Genomic DNA, 16,905 nt, shown 5'->3' on the forward strand with positions numbered 1-16,905 from the left:
TGAGTTCAGATTTGACCTCAGATGCTTCCTAATTCTGTGTGACCCTGGGCAAGTCACTTAAACCCCATTCATTGCCTAGCCCTTATCACTCTTCTGCCTTGGAACCAATACCCCGTATTGGTAAGGGTTTTAAAAAAAGAAAAAGAAAAAATGTATTCATGTCATGAAACTTATAAGTTTCATCTGCAACATTAACATTTTCCCCATCACCTTCTTGAGTCTAGAAAATCAACAAAACAACAAATCAAGACTAGATTTTTGGTATTTGCCTATTTCTAGTGATAAATGCTCACATTGAGAACTGTTAGAGTTTACTATAACATATGAGGCCTCTGAGGTCCTTTCTAGCTCTAGACCCCGATCCTATAATTAATTACTGATCATAAGAGCTCATGAGTATCTAGTGCTTTACAAACATTATCTTGTTGAATTATCTCAAGTCTTTGGAATCCAAAGGCAGATCTCTTTCCACTACATCACACATTTTTTCACAGCAATGAGCGATAAACACATTTATCAAGGTGCAAAACCAAGTGTGAGGTGGGAGAAAGAAAGCTGCTTAAAGCAACACCTCCTCCCCTTAAGAGCACTGAAGATACAAGGCATTATTATATTTTATTGCTCAAGATCATACAATAAAACATTGCTAACATTAGTCATAATGGCAATAGGATAATCTGCATCATTGAGACTCTAAGGAAAGAATCTGGAAGATATAAGCAGATAGCCAAGATTGAACAAAGGCTGCCAGGCTGAATAAAGAGGGACTTTCTCCATAATGGCTAGATATGATATATAGAGATTAATAAGACAAATAGACTATATAATGGTTATCTGCTCTTGGTGTCCACCCCTGATAGACATGAATAACACTGGGCATATATAAAGATATGCGGTTGAATATACTTATATGTATACTTGTACATACATATATAATAAGAACATACATTTTTAATTTATATATTATATGTAGACATTTATTTTATTTGTATATTGTATATGTATATACACATTTTTGTATATATTGCATATGTGTATATAACATATATACATATTATTTGTATATCATAGGTATAATATGTATATACATATTTTATTTATGTATTATATAGATGTACACATGTTTATATATTATATAAATTTATTTTATATGTATATATTTTGTTTATATATTACACATATGTAATATGCACATGCATTCTTTATATATTATATTTTATGTGACATGTATACACATATTTTAATTTATATATTATATATATTTACACAGTTTTATTTATATATTATATATATTTACACAGTTTTATTTATATATTATACATAATATATGTGTGTACATATATATTTTAATTTACATATTTAAATATGTATGCATATCTTTTTATTTATATATGATCTGTGTATATACACATTTAATTTATATATTATATACAAAATATAACATGTACACATATTATTAATATATTTTCTATATAATATATGCCTATCTTATACATTCTTTATATATTTACATAAATATATACATATATTTTAATTTATATATTATAGAATATGTATAGACATATTTTATTTATATATTACATATTAAATACATACTTCATGTGACATGTACACATGTTCGTTTTACTTATATATTATACATAATACATGTACGCGCATATATTTATAGATATTTGCACATTTAGTGTCTCTCCTATTAGAGTGTAATGTCTTTGAGGGCAGGTGCTACTTTTGCTTTTTCTTTGAATCCCCAGCACTTAGCACAGTGCAAGGCCCATAGGAAGTGCTTCATTTAACCAGCTGTCTCTTAGTTGGTTGGTTTGCCCAAGAAATCCCCCCACCCCTACCGCACTCCTTTTTCTTCTCTGCCTTTTCCAATCCTGTTTTCCTTAAAGCTCAGATCAAGCCTCATCCCCTACCTCACTCTTTTTTCTGATTCCCCAACTGCTAAAGGCTCATGCTCATTTCCTTATAAATACTAATAAGAGTTCCTGTTGTCTCCTCCTCTGGAATGCAAGCTCCTTAAGGACCAGGACTGTTTCATGATTGCATCCCCAGCACCCAACACACACGCTGCCTGTCACACAGTGAGGCACACGATGGTAGGACCCCATATTCTGTGACTAATATGTGAAGGATCTTGGAACTAATCACATATGATAGTGAACCCCATTATTTAATATTTCTTACATAAACATATCTAAGCACTTTATGACTTTTCTTAGGCTTTTCAGGGTTACCAGCATCACTATTCTTGGACGTTGGGGCCATTATTAATCACTAAATAGCGTTAATGAAACAAAGAGAAGTGCTGCCCTGATGTGGACATGACCTGTTAAAAGCAAGAACTCTGGGCAAAGACCCAGGCAAGAGCTAATGATTGGCAAAAAAAAAAAAACAATGTAATGTGCTTCTTAGAGAGAGAATAAGCAGCATGATTGGGTGTGTTGCTTGGGAAAGTAGCCCAGATTTAGGTTGTCATTGTAATTATTTATTTTATGTATGTTCTGCTTTAATTTTTGCTATTGTCAATTGCATATATCTGAATTCACATATATTGAATTCATGTAAAACAGTCTTACTGTAAATATTTATTGATTGACTTTTCCAGGGTCTCACAGCTAGCCACAGTTCCCACATCTATGGCAACCCAGATTTTCCTGACTCCAAATCTACTTTATACACTAAGTCATGCTGTTGCCTCTGCAAGAGGACACATCTTATCTACCTATCACAGAATTGTTGTGAGGAAAGCACTTTGTAAACTTGAAAGTACTTTGCAAATGCAAGACCTCTAAAGACCCTTCCAGCTCTAGATCCTATGAGCCTAAAATAAGGATATTTCTAAGACTTGTGATCTTGCCTTTTAGTTCTGAAGAATTTCCTCTGTAGTGGTGATCTTATCAAATTTTTCATCCTCCTTAAAAAATACATTTCATAAGACTCTGAGTACCATTTTGTCTGATGCTTATTTGTTTATGGGACAGATTCTTTTTATTATAATTGCAAGTTTACTGACCATATCGCCCCATTAAAAAAGATGGAAAAAAATACATTTCATATATTTTACATGATCATATAAGTACAACCCAAATCAAACAACTTACCATCTTAGGAAGGGAGGAGGAGAGACAGGGAGGGAGATGATTCGGATCTCAGAATTTTAGAAAACATTTGTTGAAAATTGTAATTACATGTAATTGGAAGGGGGGAAAAGGTGAGAAAAAACATACTTCAAGTTCTTCTAAAATATCAGTATTGCTGCTGTGTTAAAAAAAAAATGATGAGCAGAGGCAACAAGATGGCCAGGCCTGGAGTTGGGAGATCCTGGGTTCAAATGTGATCTCAGATACTTCCTAGCTGTGTGACCCTGGGCAAGTCGCTTAAACCCAATTGTCTAGCCCTTACCACTCTTCTGCCTTGGAATAGATACTTAGTATTGATTTTAAAATAGAAAGTAAGGGTTTTAAAGAAAATAATGAGCAGTGTGGTTTCAGAAAAGTTGAACTGATGAAAAGTCAAATGAGCAGAACCAGAACACTGTACATAGTTACAATAATATTGTAACCATGATCAATTATGAAAGACTTAGTTACTCTAATCAGGACAATGATCCAAAATTATTCCAAAGGACCCTTCATGAAAACTGGGATCCACTTTCAGAGAGAGAACTGATAGACTCTGAGTACAGATTGAAGTATACTTTTCACTTTCTTTTTGTGTGTCTATTTTCCTTCTCTGTTTTTTTTTTAACACTTTCCATCTTAAAATCAAGACTCTATTATTATAATTGGTTCCAAGGCAGAAGAGCAGTAAGGGTTAGGCAATGAGAGTTAAGTTACTTCTCCAGGGTAACACAGCTAAGAAGTATCTGAGGCCAGATTTGAGCCATCAGATTTGATTTGAGCTCATCACTGAGCCACCTAGCCACCTCCTCCATGCTTTCTTTTGCAACATGGTTAATGTGGAAATGTTTTACAGGACTTTACATGTATAATCAATACATTGCCTTCTCAGGAGTTGGGAATAGGTAAGAGGAAGGGATAGAATTTGGAACTCAAAATGATAGAGAATGAATATTAATTATTTAATGTAATTGGAAAAAATTTTATGAAATAAATAAAAATATATGTTTTAAAATAAAATAAAATATCAGTATTGCTCAAAGCCATAATTAGGACAGAGAAATCAAAGATTTCCCCCAGGATTCTTTCCTAATGGGGGCAACTTTTCCTACCTTTGGTAATGCAAAGACCATCATGCCCGCATCTTATGTCTTATGGGCTACCACATGTCTATGCTCTGAAGCCCAAACCCATTCCATCACTCAGTGCTGGACAACCACTGATACAGCATCACCATTGTGCATTTCTCTCAACTTCTACCTTTCCCATCCAATCCCCAAGGAAATATGGACTAGATTCTAGGGTTAGGAAGGAGAGTGAGTAAGTGTCCCCTTTGGTGGTATGACTGTACCTGAGTCAGCTTGGAAAATTTCTGCACAGCCACCCTTCTCCCTGTTGTTTTTGCCCCCAAGGGAAATAACTCCTCGTTATAGCTCTGGGATTCCATGAAATATGCAGTTCCATTTCTGTTTATCTGACTTCTGGGGCAATTTAGACAAACATCACTTCCTTCTGGGCAGCTCTGCCGCCTTCCAATCCTCATCATTCCCAAAGGAAAAAATAACTCCAGCTGGAAAAGAAGGCAGTCCTGGGAAGGCTAGCCTCAGATCCTGTCTCACCTGAGCTTTTTTCATTACATATAATGCACAGTGACGAATGAAGACTTCTAGGTTAAACGATTAGTTCCCCCTCCCCACACATGGTATCAAGGAAAGACCTCTGGCTGAAGAGTCTGAAGTTCTGAATTCAAATACTGTTTCTAATATTTAACTTCTCTGAACCTTAAAATCTTCCTATACAAAATGAAGAGGATGGACTAGATGACCCCTGAGGTCACCTTCCGATCTACTGATAATATCAATGACTTCCTAGAAGATAAGTAGCTCAGCCAAATAGGTTAGGCAGCAGAGGTGAGAAGAGAATCAGAAGAGAAACAGTAGCAGCTCCCACCAGGGACCTCTGAAGCAGAAGAAACCTCAGTGGTCATGTGCTCTAGGGGTTCTTAACCTGGGATCCATGAACTCTGTCCCTCATGAAACCCATGGATAGATTGAAGCAGGATCAGTGAACTTAGATGGGAAAAAAATCTTTATGTCACTATCATTGGTTTTCTTTGTAATCCTATGTATTTTATTTTATGTATTTAAGAATATTCCTAGAAGGGGTCCATTGGCTTCTACAGACTGCCCAAGTAGTCTATGGATTTTAAAGGGTTAAAACATCTGCTCCATGCCAACCCTGACCAGTATGCTGGCAAACAGCTGCTAGGTAGCACAGTGGATAGAGTGCTGAGTCTGGAGTCAGGAGGACCCAACTTTGTGAATTCAATCCAGCCTCTGATATTTACTAGCTGTGTGACCCTGGGCAAGTCACTTCACCCTGTTGGCCTTAGTTTCTTTATCTAGAAAATGAGCTGGAGGAGAAAATGGCAAACCACTCCAGTATCTTTTCCAAGAAAACCCTAAATGGGGTTAGAGTTAAAAACAACAATAACAAAGGAATCTGAACTTTATGATAGAGTATATCCATGTTGGCGAACCTATGGCACGCATACTGGAGAGGGCTGCTCCCCTTCCTCTCTCCATGCACCTGAGGACATTCCTCATTTCATCCACCTCTCTGCCCGATAGCCCAATGGGAGAACTTCATCCCTCCCCTGTCTGGGGTAAGGGGGTGGCTCACATGCAGCCTGAGGGTACTCAGTCTCTAAAAGGTTCACCATCACTGGACTATATGGAGTCACTAAAACCATGCTCAGATTCATTGAAATGCTTCAGGGAATGAAGTTGAACTGAGCTATGGATTGCAGAAGTAGATGTTCTGGAACAGGAAGCATCCAGGGATGTTATGGTAGGAGCAGTAGCATCTAAGGCCCCTGTCACATAAAGCAGCCTAACATCTTTTCCCCTAAAAGGTGATAAGGCTATCCTGGATCCTTGGTTAGTCAAGGGGACTAATGCTCAAAGTAGTGTTCAGGTTACCTGAGGACAAAAGCCCAGTGCATGAGAAGTCATTGGCTTCTCAGGCTAGATCCACAAAGGAATCCATAACTATATATATCCCATGGCCAATACAGAGACAGGGAAGCTGCACCCCACTGAATCAGTGCTCTGTGCTTGCCTAATATCCTTTCCATGCTATTGTTAGTATTGCTAGTTAGTTATTGTTTCCATGCTATTGAACGTCTGAGACCTGCACACAGAAAACACTGAAAATGAAGTGTTAAATTGACTAGAAAGAGGCCATGATGTGAGGTTATCACATTATGAGATGCAAACATGTTCCTTAAATAAATTAGAAGGGGAGCAATGCAATTCAATGATTGACCACGGCCCTGAGGGATAATCTTTTAAAGGAAATGGAAGAGGAGTCCAGTTCCTGGTAGGATTAAAGAGAAGCTAGAGAAAGAGAAGCTGCAAGAAACCTTATGGATGGCTCATGTGGAAATACGCTTTGCATGACTTCATATGTATAATGGGTATCATAGTTCTTGTCTTCTCAATGGGTGGGGTAGAGGGCAAAGGGAGGAAAACTTGGAACTGAAAATAAAATTGTTTAAAGTACCCTAAAAAAGAAGGAAAGAAAGAAGGTAAAAAGGAGGGAAAGAAGGGAGGAAGGGAGGGAGGTGGGGAGAAAAGGAGGGAGGAAGGAAAGAAGAGAAAGAAGAAGGAAGGAATGGAGGGAGGGAGGGAAAGAGGGAGAAGGAAAAGAAGGAAGGAAGGGAGTTGGAAAGAAGGAAGGAAGGGAGGTAGGAAGGAAGGAAGGAAGGGAGGTAGGAAGGAAGGAAGGAAGGAAGGAAGGAAGGAAGGAAGGAAGGAAGGAAGGAAGGAAGGAAGGAAGGAAGGAAGGAAGAAAATCATGTGGAAGAGCAGGCCCAAGCAATTCTCACAAAGAAAGGAGGTAGGGCTCTGAAGAAGAGGTCAGGACAAAAGCTGTATTATTAAAACCATATTGGACTACAGACTTCCCAAGGCAGTTAATCCTTTATCTCTTTTCTCCCCTCAATTTCCTTCATAAGAGCCTGAAGCATTTTTCTTTGGGCACTGGAAGAACCCATCTACCTTTTTTTTAGTTTTAAATGTTTGCTTTGTCTTTATGAGTATATTATTTGGGATGTACTTTGAGAGAAAAGAGTGGGTGGAGACAACTGAGAGGAAAACTAGAGAAGATAGCGTTTGATTTAACACTGAAGTATTTTACCAGAAGCAATATCTTGGCCTAGGAGCTCAGAGCTAACAAAATGATTATGAGAAGTACATGTCTTTTGACATTACTTTCCTAAGTGTAGAAATAATACACTAGGAAACCCATTTGGGCAATGAGATAAGTAATAGGGTGAAAGGCAAACAGGAGTGGTTGAACAATAGTAATTATAGTATCCCCTTAATACTGCTACCTTAAGAAATTTCTTTTTGTTAAACCTTAGATTATGTCCCCATTTGGGATTTTCTTGGCAAAGATGTGGAGTGGTTTGCCATTTCCTTCTCCAGTTCATTTTTCAGATGTGGAAACTGAGGCAAACAGGATGAAGTGAGATGCCCAAGGTCACATAGCCAAGAAGTATCTCTGGCTGAATTTGGACCAAGGATGGTGAGCTTTCCTGATTCCAAGCTCAGTGCTCAGCACTCCACCACTTCTTCTTTTGTTAAAATCCTAAATATGAGCCACTGGACCTGCCTGAATTAAAATGTATACAACTACTGGTTAGAAGGGGAGAGGGGAATCAATCTGGGGTTTCTTAACAGGGTTCCAATTATGTCTCTAATTAGCCACTAAAAAAGACATTTTAAAGCCAAATCATTTGTTAATCATTTTAAATGACTAACTTTCCTACAATCCATCTAAATAAACTGTCTTGTACATAATAAGTGTTTACTAGATATTGGTTGAATGAGATGATAAGGAAATAAGTTTTACAAGGTTTCATCTTTATAATGGGTATCATTTCTTTCCTTCTCAATGCCTGGGGGAGAGGTGGAGGGAGGGAGAGAATTTGGATTAAATTTTTTTTTAAATTTCAAACTAGATATTGGTTGAATGGACAGAATTTGTTTAATTCTCTGAAGTTACATATCAAAGTAATGACCAGAGACTGGAGCTCAGGTCTTCTAAGTCCAACCCAGAGTCTCCAAAGAACAATGCCAAGTTAATCGAACTTGAAAGGCAAACAGAGTCCAGGACTAAAACAATGGATATTTGCATGACAGGATAAGTCCTCTGCATCCTGTCTATGAGCTGGTCATGGGCAGTTCTGTGCAGTTGGGTACAACTGGCACAGTCCAGGGGTCTCAAAAATATTCCCATCAGTGCATTGTCCAGGAGGGAGTTCAGGATGTGGGGGAAATAGACCTGCATTTGAATCTTGGCTCTTAAGAACTGGAAGGGATCTATCTCAGAGGCCATGTAATAAAATCCCCATATTTTACAGAAGAAGAAAGTGAGGTCCTGAGGAAGTAGGACTTGCCCAAGGTTATACAGGTAGTTGTATGTGACCTTGAATCTAGGTCCTCTGATTGCTACCTCGGCTTTTTTTCTACTATCCTAGTATTGTTTAGAGGCAGTTGTGTGTCTCAGTGGATAGATCTCTGAGCCTAGAATTAGGAAGACCTGAGTTCAAATTTGACCTCAGATACTTCTTACTGGCTATGTGATCCTTAGTGAGTCATTTAACCTCTCTTTGCCTCAGCTTCCTCATTTGTAAAATGGAAGCAATAAAAACATTTACCTCCCAAGGTTGTCAAGAGGATCATATTAGATAATATTATAGCATTCTGTTGTTAAATTGTTTCAGTTGTGTCTGAGTCTTTGTGACTATTTGGAGTTTTCTTGGAAAATATACTAGCATGTTTGCCATTTTCCTCTCCAGCCAATTTAACAGGTGAGGGAACTGAAGCAAAAAGGGTAAAACGACTTGTGTAGGGTCACACAGCTAGTAATTGTCTGAGGTCAGATATGAACTTGGGTCTTCCTGACTCCAGGCTGGGTGCTCTATCCACTACAACACCCTAAATATTTATTTCCTTCCTTTCCTTCCTATTAATAACGTGATGATGGCCAAGCCATAAGAATTCTTTTAGTCCCAGTTCCCTCCTCTATAAAATGAAAATAATATTTGCATTCCTGTCCTTAGAGAGCTATTGAGAGGAAAAACCAGACTAACCCTAAAGAGCCCTAAAAAATAGAGGGCTGCTGCCATTCTCTCTCTGTCTCTCTCTCCCTAACAAAGAGATAGATATTCCCTGAACTCTGATATGAAGTTGGACTGTTTCCCATACTCTGTTAGGATAATATGGGCTTTGATTTCATAAAGACTCAAGGCTATCAAGTCACCCTTGGCTGCTCCCCTGCCGCCGCCACCTCTCACCCATCTTCTAGGAATAGCAATATCCTGGAACCAGGAACTGGTACCCAGCCAAGGTCAAGGAAACCAGTAGGCATGGAAGTCCCCAGACTAGTCCATGAGAATGTCTCAGAACCCAGATGCCAGACCAGGTCTATCCCTTATATCTCAGCCATTTGTATTCAATGGATCATAAAATGTCAGAGCTAGAAGGGACCTCACAGGTCATCCAGTCTAATCCTCTCATTTGTCAGAGGAAGAAACTGAGGCTCAAAGAGATTTGCCTAAGATCACACAGGTAGAAAAATCACAGTACCAAGATTCACAAACTCAGTTATCCCCCTTCTCTTTGCCCCCCTTTCTTTTTATCTTCTGTGTTTAGCACAGTGCCTGGCACATAGCTGGCATTTACGTGCTTAGTGACTGACTGATTAGAGATCCTCTAATCTAACCCATTCCTGGATGGGAAATCTCTCCATAATGTCAATTAATTAAGCAATCAAAAAGCATTTATTAAACATCTACCATGTACCAGCCTTAGGAAGACAAAAGTGAGACAGTCTTGCATTCTTTTGCAAGGATACAATATGAACATAATTAGGAGAATACAAAGTAATTTCAAGAGGGAGAGAGTGCTCGAGGCAGGAGAGGGATCTGTCTTGGGTAATACTAGGAACCTCAGCTGAGCCCTGATGCGAAGCAGGGATTCTATAAGACAGAAGTGGAAAGGGGCTACTTTCTAGGCGTGGAAGACTGCCCATACAAAGTCATTGCACTATAACACTTGGATGGCAGCTAGGTGGTGAAGTGGATAAATTGCCAGGTCTAGAGTCAAGAAGACCCGAGTTCAAATCTGACCTCAGACACTAGTTGTGTGACCCTGGGCAAGTCACATCACCCTGTTTGCCTCAGTTTCCTTGTCTGTCAAATGAGCTAGAGAAGGAAATGACCAACAACTCCAGGATCTTTTACAAGAAAACCCCCAAAAAGGGATTACCAAGAGTTGGGTCTTACTAAAAACAATTAGATAAAAAATAGGAATAGCAATATCTATATGACCAGCTCCTGAGATCATTTTGAAAAAAAGTACTTTAAATGTTATAGAAGCCTTTTCTTAATGCTAGTACCTTCTCTCTGAGACTACTGCAATTTATCCTGTCTGTATCTCATTCGTGCATAGCTGTTTGCATGTTGTCTCCCTGATTGAACTGTAAGCTTCTTGACAGCAAGGAATGTTTTTCTTTTTTCTTTTTTCTTTTTTATCCCCAGCACCTAGCTCAGTCTCTGCCACATAGTTAAGTCCTTAATAAATGCTTGGGTTGGTTCAAATCTGACCTCAGACTCTTTGTTGCTGAATGACCTTGGGCAAGTCATTTAACCCTGGTTGTCTAACCTTTACCACTCTTCCATTCTTAGAATTGATACGAAGACAGAAGATAAAGGCTTAAAAATAAAGAAATAAATGTTTGGGTTTTTTTGAGGGTTTAGGTTTCTGTTTAGAGTGTATTCATAAGACATCAGCCAAAGAATATTATTCAAGCTACTTTAACATTTATATCACATTATTACTCATGTTGCTATTTTATTATTGCATCTGTATAAATACTTCTGCTCATTCACTAATCCTTGGGATTTGGGTCTTTAAAAACTGGTTTCTTATTAAAGATGCAACAAAATCATTAGTAATTGCAAGTAGTCTCTAGCTGAGGGTGGGCTCTATACCTGACTTTTATTGCTCATAACAATACTTCCAGTGTAATGCTTGCCATAAAATGGTTTCTCTCTACTGGATTACTAACTGTAAGATATCCAATAGGTAGTCTCTCTCTCCCTCTCCCCCATACCTTCTTTTTGTCTTCAAATTGATACTGTCTCCGTTTCAAGGCAGAAGAGACATAAGGGTTAGGTAACAGGTTAAGCAACTTTGTTCAGGATTACACAGCCAGGAAGTGTTTAAAGTCAAATTTGAACTCAGGGCCTCTTGTCTCCAGGCTTGGCACTCTATCCACTAAGCCATCTAGCTGCTCCTGGTATTTATTCCTTGTTGATTACCCAGAGAGCTCCCCATCCTTGTTCTTCTACGTCTCTCTCTTAATGTCCTCTGCTTATTTGTTTTCTATAGAGAATTGTGGGTTTTATTATGATGATTATATATGTATGTGTGTGTTTATTCAATCATTGAAGGACCATGACTTCATCAGTGTCAGTATTCCTGACTCCATCAACACCATTCACAACTCCAACCACCTACATTCTGCACGAAGAGCCTTGGTGAGTTGCTGATACCTGGTACCTGGCCTTGAATAGCAGATAAATAGCCCATCACTGTGCCATTTCTGACATGTAGTCTTTACTCATGTGAGAAATAAATTCTTTCTCAATATCTCATCCTGGCACGGAGATCATTCTCACTTCTCAAAGGCTACAAAAATCACCTTGTTGGGGCAGCTGGGTGGCTCAGTGGATTGTGAACCAGGCCTAGAGATGGGAGGTCCTGGGTTCAAATCTGACCTTGACTACTTCCCAGCTGTGTGACCCTGGGCAAGTCACTCAGCCCCCATTGCCTAGCCCTTACCACTCTTCTGCCTTGGAGCCAATACACAATATTGTGTGAAGGTAAGGGTTTTTTTAAAAATCACCTTGTTATAAAACTTGTGAGCATCTAGTTATCTTGTCCAAAAGAATTAAGAATATACAATATACATATATACATATACATATAGGTGTATGTTTGAATACATACACCTATATGGAGACAGCTAGGTGGCTTAGTAAATAAAGAGCCAGGCCTGGAGATGGAAGGTCCTGGGTTCAAATCTTGCCTCAGACACCTCCTAACTGTGTGATCCTTAACCCCAACTGCCTATCTTTTCTGCTTTAGAACTGATATTTAGTATTGCTTATAAAAAGGAAGGTAAGGGTTTATTTTTAAAGAATATGTGTGTAGGTATATGTATATATAAGGACTATTGTAAAAAAAAAAAGATTTTAGAGGCAACTAAGTAGCACATTAGCTAGAGTACCAGGTCTAGAGCCAGGAGGACTCCTCTTCCAAGTTCAAATCTGGCCTCTGACACTTCCTAGCCATATGATCCTGGATAAATCACTTAACCCTAGTTGCCTCAGTTAATCTGTAAATGAGCTGGAGAAGGAGATGGCAAACCATTCTAGTATCTTGGCTAAGAAAAACCCCCAATCAAGGTCATAAAAAGTCTAACATGACTGAAAAAGACACAACAACAAAATTAACTATTTCTCCCCCCCCCCACCCCCGTCATTATTGCTTTTTCCAAATTGTCTCTCTCTTTGTCTTTCTTTCTTGTCTTCTTGATTCTCTCTCTATATGTCTCAATGCCTCTCTTTTTATCCGTCTCTGATTACCTATGTCTCTGACTTTTCCTTTCTTTAACTCTGTCTTTATCTTTTTTTGCCTCTGTTTCTACTTCTCTAACTCTCCCCTTTTCTCTTCTTTTCTCTTTATTTTTTTCACTCTCACCTCTCTTTCTATCCCAGTTTCTTTCTATGTCTTTTTTTTTCTGTCTGTTTTGTGTTGCTTTCTCTATCTGCCTCTCTTTGTTTCTATCCTTTTCTCTGGGACTGTGTCTCCTGAGCCTCCTCTCCCTTTCTGTATGTTTCTCTTTCTTTGCTAGCCCTCCTCTCCCTTTATCCCCAATTTCCTCTATCTGCATCTGTTTCTTTTTGTCTCTTTCTGTTTCTCTCAATGTGTGTGTGTGTGTGTGTGTCTTTGTCTCTCTCTTTGGCCCCTACCCACTGTGTGCATCTCCGTCTTCTGTTTCTACAGTCTCTCTCTCTCTCTCTCTCTCTCTCTGTCTCTCTCTCTCTGTCTCTCTCTCTCTCTCTCTCTCTCTCTCTCTGTCTCTCTCTCTCTCTCTCTCTCTCTCTGTCTCTCTCTCTCTCTCTCTGTCTCTGTCTCTGTCTCTGTCTCTGTCTCTGTCTCTCTCTCTCTCTCTCTCTCTCTCTCTCTCTCTCTCTCTCTCTCTCTCTCTCTCTCTCTCTCTCTGTCTCTCTCCCTCCCCTCCCCCTCTCCCTCTTCCTCTCTCTCCTCATATTAGGTGTGGTTTTCTCCATTTGGGGTAGAATGTATTCATGTGCTTAGGAAATGCTCCTTTCAGCAGAGCTCTGATGCATCTTTGGAAATCTGCCCCTTTTTCATTGTGAGCCTGATCTCTCTCTCAGGGGATGTTTCACCAATATGACATAAGAGAAGCCATTCAGATGCAATTACTTTAATTCATTCAGGTGCCAAGATTCAATCTCCTTTCCTTGAAAGTGTTTTAGGATAAAAAAGACCTAATGGAACGATGGGAGGACAGCTAAAATAATCAAGGAGACTGGGGGAGGGGGGGCAGAGCTGGCTGCCAGTTGAGAAGTGAAAACAAATTAGGCCTTTGCAGTCTGGAAAATTGGCAGCTTTGGGAGAAGGCCCCAGAGATTGGATTGATCTCTATAAAATTATAATGGGGAGAAGTGGGGAAACAAAGATGTACTGAGCAAATCTTAGAATTCTGGATGGAGAAGAGGAAGGTGCCCTTAAACCTTAAAATAAGGAGAGATGGGGTTTGTGATCATGGAAATGGCATTTTATTTGAAGTCAGAGGACCTGGGCTACAAATCCCAGTTTTGCCCAGTTAGTGGGGAAGTCATTTCTTCTCTCTGGCCCATTGTTTTCTCCTCTGTAATCAATCAATAAGCATCTATTAAGCACTTGCTATATACTAAGCACTGTTCTAAGCAATGAGAATACAAAAGGAAGCAAAAAGAGTCTCTGCCCCCCAAGAAGCTCACACTCTAATGGAAAATGAAAGAATTGGACTGGTTGAGCTCTGAGATCCTTTCTTGCTCTAAGTCTATGAGCCTAAGCAAATTTAGAAACTTGTTATTCAGTCATTTCAATCCCTTCAGGATCCTATTTGGGTTTTCTTGGCCAAATATTGGAGTGGTTTGCCATTTCCTTCTCCAGTTCATTTTATAGATAAGGAACTAAGGCAATCAGGGTAAAGTGACTTGTTCAGGGTCACACAGCCAGTAAGTGTCTGGGGCTGAATTTGAACTCAAGAAGAAAAGTCTTATGGGGAATATAGAAATATGTATTTTTTTAAATCCTTCCCTTCCATCTCAGAATCAATATTGTGTAATGGTTCCAAGGATGAAGAGCAGTAAGGGCTAGACAAGTAGGGTGAAGTGCTTGTCTAGGGTCACCCAGCTATGAAGTGTCTGAGGCCAAATTTGAACCCAGGATCTCCCATCTCTAGGCCTGGCTATCAATCTACTGGGCCACCCAGCTTCCCCCTGGAAATATGTATTGCATGACAGCACTGATATAACTGATATCAAACTATTTCCTGCCTTGGGGAGGGAGAGAATATGAATCTCAAAATGTCAGAAAACAATTGTCAAAAATTGTTTCTACAAGTAATTGAAAAATAATTCAATCAAAAATAATAAAAAAAGATGAGTCTTCTTGACCCCAGGCCCAGTCCTCTATCCACCGTTTAACCTAGCTGCCCATTTAAATACATATTATATGTGACAGTTAACCTGGAGCTATAAATACCTGAGTTCAAATCTGTCATCGGATATTTACTAGCTATTTGACCCTGGGCAAATCACCTATCCTGTGTATCTCAGTTTCCTCATCTCTAAAATGGAAATAATAATGGTACCTCCTCTCTCAGGGTTGTGGGAAATTCAGCATACTAATAAAAGGAAGCTAAGCTTAATAATATAGCAGCTAGGGTTGTAAGATGATAGATTTAGAGCTAGAAAGGGCTCAGAAGACATTTAGCCCAACCCACTCCTTTTGTAGAAACTGAGGCATTGCCCAAAGTCACACAAATAGTAACAGAGTAGGAGAGCTCTGTCCCTTGTTACTGAGCTTTGCTGCCTTCTCCCTAGGAATCCTCCAGTCCTTGGAACACTTGGCCCACAATGCCCCATGACATCTTATATAACAGCTTAACTTTTCAGAGCTATGCCTTCTCACCCCAGCTAGGCTCTGAATTCCCCAAAGGCAGAAAGGCCATGTTTTAATCATTTTCTTCACAGGATCATAGATTTAGGACCAAACAGAAACTTTGAGATCATCTAGTCTAATCTTTCCATTTTAGCAGAGAGAGTGCTGGGCCTGGAGTCAAGAAGTTGGTTGTTTTGTCATTGAGTTGTTTCAGTCATGTCTAATTCTTCATGACCTCTTTTAGGGTTTTCTTGGCAGAGATACTGGAGTGGTTTACTATTCCTTTCTCTGGTTCATTTTACAATAGAAGAAATTGAGGCAAACCAGGTGAAATGACTTGCCCAGGGTCATACAACTAATACATATCTGAGGTCTGATTGGAACTCAGGAAAGGAAGCTTTCTTAACTCTAGGCCTGGTGCTCTGTGCATTGCACCACTTTATAACATTTACACAACAACAGACAGTTTGCAAAGCAATTTACAGACTCACAACAATTTTGTTAGGTTATTATTGTCCCCATTTTACAGAGGAGGAAATAGAGGCCATTAGTCACACCACTATTAAGGGTCAGAGATAAGATTTGCATGCCAGTTCTTCAAAGCAAAGTTACTTGTCCTATGAGGAAACCTAGTCTGTCTGATTACTTCCCCTTCCTTCCCCCAGTTCTACTTCATTCATTCTCCTGGTACTAATGAGTGGGTTGAGACCATTCTCTGGAAATCTCTGTTTTTCCAAATGCAATCTATTTCTCCTACTACCTTCACCCACCTTGTCCCTCCTTTCTCTTCCCCACCTCACATTCATTCAAGCATAGAGTCCCAGTTCCCTAAGAAAAAAGCAGGATGATTCTGCAGGGGCTTTTCCTGGCCAATCTCTCCTGAAACCCTTTGTCCTCAAATGTTACTGTCTCCTGCTATGTGTGGCCTAGGCTAGATCGAAAGACTGGACATGAGAGAATGCTTCCACCTAAAACATACAAACACACACACACACACACACACACACACACGTGTGTGAATATGCCTATTTCTCTGAATCTAATACCATTCTCCTACTTTGGAAGCTATAGGTTTTAGAGAACATAAAGATTAAAAATAACAAACATTTAGTTCAATGGATTGAGAGTCAGAAGGGAAGTGCTGTGTTCAAAACTGGCCTCATATACTTTCTAGCTGTGTGACCCTGGGCGAGTCACTTGATCCCCATTGCCTAGCCCTTACCACTCTTCTGCCTTGGAACCAATACGCAGGACTCATTTCAAGACAGAAAATAAGAGTTTAAAAAAAATAAAATAGAAGGTATAAAAGAGTAGTGGGGGGAGTGAGAGAGAGGGAGGGGGGAGAGAGAGAAAGAGAAGGGAATGGAGAGAGAAAGAGAGAGAGAGAGAGAGACAGAGACAGAGCCAGAGACAGAGAGACAGAGAGAGAGAGACTATTCCCTGACCTCTAGGATTCTGTGTCCCTT

The 16,905-nt window shown here is 39.4% G+C and overlaps 1 protein-coding gene across 4 annotated transcripts in view; it reads right to left on the reverse strand.

The window, feature by feature from the left end:
- Positions 1–16,905, reverse strand: part of CPNE5 (copine 5) — a 203,236-nt gene that overhangs the window by 88,819 nt on the left and 97,512 nt on the right. The gene's annotated exons all lie outside the window — the stretch shown is intronic.

The sequence above is a fragment of the Monodelphis domestica genome, chromosome 2, assembly GCF_027887165.1.
Source record: "Monodelphis domestica isolate mMonDom1 chromosome 2, mMonDom1.pri, whole genome shotgun sequence".
Classification (NCBI taxonomy): domain Eukaryota; kingdom Metazoa; phylum Chordata; class Mammalia; order Didelphimorphia; family Didelphidae; genus Monodelphis; species Monodelphis domestica.